Genomic DNA, 5279 nt, shown 5'->3' with positions numbered 1-5279 from the left:
ATCTACGATAATCGATCATTTCAATAAGCATTTTCCTACGGCTGGCCATGCTTTCCACCTGGCTACCCCTACCTCGGCCAACAGCTCTGAACCCCTGCAGCAACCCCCCCCCCCCCCCCCCCCCACTTCTCTTTCAGCCAAATGCAGACAGCTGATGTTCTGGAAGAGCTGCAAAATCTGGATCCCTACAAATCAGCTGGGCTAGACAATCTGGACCCTCTCTTTCTAAAATTATCAGCCGAAATTGTTGCAACCCCTATTACTAGCCTGTTCAAACTCTTTCGTATCGTCTGAGATCCCCAAAGATTGGAAAGCTGCTGCGGTCATCCCCCTCTTCAAAGGGTGAGACACTCTAGACCCAAACTGTTATAGACCTATATCCATCCTGCTTTGCCTTTCTAAAATCTTCGAAAGCCAAGTTAACAAACAGATCACCCACCATTTCGAATCGCACCGTACCTTCACTACGCAATCTGGTTTCTGAGCTGGTCATGGGTGCACCTCAGCCATGCTCAAGGTCCTAAATGATAACATAACCGCCATCGATAAAATACAGTACTGTGCAGCCGTCTTCATCGACCTGGCCAAGGCTTTCGACTCTGTCAATCACCGCAGTCTTATCGGCAGACTCAATAGCCTTGGGTTCTCAAATGACTGCCTCGCCTGGTTCACCAACTACTTCTCAGATAGAGTTCAGTGTGTCAAATCGTTGTTGTCCGGACCTCTGGCAGTCTCTATGGGGGTGCCAAAGGGTTCAATTCTCGGGCCGACTCTTTTCTCTGTAAATATCAATGATGTCGCTCTTGCTGCTGGTGATTCTCTGATCCACCTCTATGCAGACGACACCATTCTGTATACATCTGGCCCTTCTTTGGACACTATGTTAACAAACCTCCAAACGAGCTTCAGCTTTAACTATGTGTTGTTGTTTTTGTCGCACTGTTTTGCTTTATCTTGGCCAGGTCACAGTTGTAAATGAGAACTTGTTCTCAACTGGCCTACCTGGTTAAATAAAGGTTAAATAAAAATAAACAAATAAAAATGAACAGGAGTGTCTCACCTGGGTTGTAGTCGATTAAGGTCTGTAGGTATTCATTAGTGTCCAGATCAACAGGGACAAATGCAGTGTATTTACTGAGAATGTTACAGGCTTTGCTGGTGTGGATGGCATACAACTGGCATCTTCTGCCAGAACCTGGAAAATAACATGTTGTCACCTTATCATCTTTGATTTACATAAATTCCATTATAAAACTGATTTGAAGAAGTAAACTATTACCAAAACAAAACAATAAAAGACAATCGAGGTGCTGAAAAAGGAAATCCTGCACCGGTATGGTTACACCTTGATTAGCAGGGCACAACGATTCAATGATTGGTCGTATGATCTTACAGCATCCCCCGATCACAAATGCATGATATAATTAGGCTGGCCGAGAGCTGGCTAACTGCTAAACCCCTGATGCTCACGACCATCAAAAGTGGTCATAGATAAATTGATATGCTCTCTCCCGTTCAAAGCTAAATAGTTAGCCAGCCAAGCTAAGCTGGTAGTACTGGTGGAAGGCCAACAGGTGGCTTTGGAAGCCAGACTGGAGGGAGAGGTGGCGAGTCTGGAAGACATGTTCCCAATGGACCATGAGGTGACACCAGAGCCCGCCTCTCTAGCGGGCCGGTTCGGCACGGCCCAACTGGAGGATCCCAACTTGACCAGCGCTCTCCAGTAGGTGACGGTGGTGGACATAAATCCCGTGGAGGGGGTAAGTCAAATCACCTACCCCCATTTCTCTATAAAGAAGTTTCTATATCAGGCCGTGAAGAAGAATGACGAATGTCTGGAGTTGTTGTTGGTGCCCCGTCCCTTTGTACCATCTGTCCTGAAGTTGGCACACTCCCATCTTCTTGGGGCTCACCTATGGGTTGAGAAGACCCTAGACAGGATCAAGGCATAATTTTACTGGCCAGGAGTGAAGAAAGCAGTGGAAGAATACTGCCGTAGTTACCCCGAGTGCCCGAAAGTGGCGCCAAAACCCCATTTTCACTGTCCCTTAATTCCACCTACCAATTATTTCAGTTCCTTTCAGCAAGGCCGCAATGGACCTGGTGGGACCTCTACCCAAGAGCAACCGAGGGCACCAATACATTCTGGTGATTCTGAATTATGCACCAGGTACCCAGAAGCCGTTCCCCTGCGCACCATGGTCACCAAGGGAATTGCATGTGAGTTGGTCATGCTGTTCTCCAGGGTAGGCATTCCTGACGAGAGACTGACCGACCAGGGCACCCCGTTCATGTCACGAATCATGAAGAATCTATGCAAGCTAATGAAAACAACCCAGTTGCGCACCTCAGTGTATCACCCTCAGACCGATGGATTGGTGGAAAGATTCAATCAAACCCTGAAGTAGATGATGAAGGTGATGGAGGCTGATGGAAAGAATTGGGACCAACTGCTACCCTATCTGATGTTCTCGATCCGAGAAGTGCTCCAAGCTTCAACAGGATTATCTCCCTTCGAACTCCTGTAAGGGAGATAACCCAGAAAAGAAGCCTGGGAACAGCAACCATCACCCCACCGAACCTTGGTGGAGCACGTGGGAGACACAAGAGATTGGATGGCAACCCTGTGGCCCCTGGTACGGGAACACATGATGGAGGCCCAAGCGCGGGTGTACAACAGAGGAGCACAATGAAGGGACTTTCAGCCAGGAGACAGGGTGTTGGTCCCAACCTCAGAATGTACGTTTTTGGCCCGATGGAACAGGCCATACAAAGTCATTGAGAAGGTGGGTGTAGTTAACTATAGGGTCAGACAGCTGGGACGTAGGCATCTGACCATTAATTAATCGAACGGCTAGGGACTGCCCGATTTATCAGCATGCTCGACCTGACAAAGGGTTATTGGCAGGTGCCCTTAGCTCTCGAGGCACAGGAGAAAACTGCTTTCACCACCCTGGACGGACTGTTCCATTATAAGAAGCTGCACGGGGCCCCGGCCACCTTCCAGAGGTTGATGCATACATTAACGATATTGTGATCCAGGGGAGCGAGTGGGAGACACATCTAAACCAAGTGAGCGCGGTATTGCAGGCCTTACGGGAGGCGGGGCTAAAAGCGAACCCAAAGAAATGTTGGCTCGGCTTGCGAGAGGCTGAGTACCTGGGGTACATGATCGGGAGGGGATGTGTCAAACCCCAGGTGAAGAAAGTGGAGGTGATTTGGGACTGGCCCCGCCCCCTTACCAAGAAGCAGGTACGCACGTTTGCGGGGTTGACTAGTTACTACCGGAGACTTATTCCCCACTTTGCCTCCCTAGCCAGTCCCCTGACAGAATTGACCAGGAGCCGTCTGCCCTCCCAGGTGATGTGGACCGAGGAGACGGAGAAAGCCTTCCAGGACCTAAAGGGAGCACTGTGTTCTGGACCCGTGCTGGTGACACCGGACTTCTCCAAACCACTGGTGGTACAGACCGATGCGTACGAAACAGAGGTGGGTGCCATCCTATCACAGTCATATACATTGGCCGGAAGCTGTTGCCGCCGAAACAAAGATATTCCACGGTGGAGAAAGAATGTCTAGCGATCAAGTGGGCGCTGGAAACGCTGAGACGGCCCTTCACCCTCGTAACAGACCATGAACCATTGGTTCGGATGTCATGGAATAAGGACAGTAACGCCCGCGTCACCGGCTGGTTCTTATCCTTACAGCCCTTTGCTTTCTCTGTCGTCCACAGATCAGGTGTAGCCCATGGAAATGCAGATGCCCTCTCCAGGAGGGATGCTCTAGGGAGCTGGACCGCCCCTCCCTCATGGTCAGAGCTGAGGGGTGGGGTCTGTGGCAGACGGCAGGGAGGGGTGGTTATTGAGGGGAGATATCTTGCAGCCCACTGGCTCCAGCCCTGAGCCTTATATGGACTTCCAGCCCCAACAAGGCGTTGCTGTAGGTCGTTAAGCAAGGGAGTGCTTGGGGATAAAGGAGGAAGCAACCTGCACAAAGGGGCAGAGTAAGGAGAGCAACGTGCGTTATGAAGAGTGGGAGAAGAGAGAATACTATCTGAGATTACCCGTTGTGACCTGGACTGTCGGATTAACCCCCTTGTGTACTGAACCGGATTGGCTGAGGACCCGAGTTTTAGGATTACCCCTGGAGAATGGAACAGACAACGAGAATGGCTTGTGGACTGTGAAGTAATTGGGGAATTCCCCCTTCTTCCCCAGTGTACAACAATCCCTAATAAACTTGCCATTTGCATTCTAATTGTGCTAGTGGTGTATGTTTTGTTATTGAACTTGGTTACGTGGAAACCCCACACCCTTGAGCGTGCTACAATGTGTTATATAACTTTGGAGATAAGTAGGAGAAAAAATTATTTTTACTACCATTTAGCAATGTTCACAACTTAAGCCTTAGCCCCACCCATCTCTAAGAATTCATATGTAAACGCATGAGTCAGCATGATATTGTCCTCCAGAATGTAGTCTCTCTATTATCCCCCATCCCTTATCTCAGCCAATCATGGATCCTGCCTTTCTCCCTATATAGCTCAGTGCTTTCTACTGGGCTAAACTCATTTTGAGATTTGTTTTTCATATTTACAGATCTCATACAAATTTGTAAGGCATATGAAAGTTAACATGTTCAAGAAGGCATTTCTGCAACAACAAAAAATATATATTTTCACAGCCATACTGTGATGTAGGAAATCACATCAAACACCCCGATCCTGGCCTCCCGGGTGGCGCAGTGGTCTAGGGCACTGCATCGCAGTGCTAACTGCGCCACCAGAGTCTCTGGGTTCGCGCCCAGGCTCTGTCGCAGCCGGCCGCGACCGGGAGGTCCGTGGGGCGACGCACAATTGGGCTAGCGTCGTCCGGGTTAGGGAGGGTTTGGCCGGTAGGGATATCCTTGTCTCATCGCGCTCCAGCGACTCCTGTGGCGGGCCGGGCGCAGTGCGCGCTAACCAAGGGGGCCAGGTGCACGGTGTTTCCTCCGACACATTGGTGCGGCTGACTTCCGGGTTGGAGGCGCGCTGTGTTAAAGAAGCAGTGCGGCTTGGTTGGGTTGTGCTTCGGAGGACGCTTGGCTTTCGACCTTCCTCTCTCCCGAGCCCGTACGGGAGTTGTAGCGATGAGACAAGATAGTAATTACTAGCGATTGGATACCACGAAAATTGGGGAGAAAAGGGGATAAAATGTATAAAATTAGTAAAAAAAAAAAAAAAAAGAAACACCCCGATCCTGAATCCGGTCACATTTGAGCAATGAGATATTACACATGTC

Source organism: Salvelinus namaycush, chromosome 16, assembly GCF_016432855.1.
Source record: "Salvelinus namaycush isolate Seneca chromosome 16, SaNama_1.0, whole genome shotgun sequence".
Lineage (NCBI taxonomy): Eukaryota > Metazoa > Chordata > Actinopteri > Salmoniformes > Salmonidae > Salvelinus > Salvelinus namaycush.
This window is presented reverse-complemented; position numbering follows the sequence as displayed.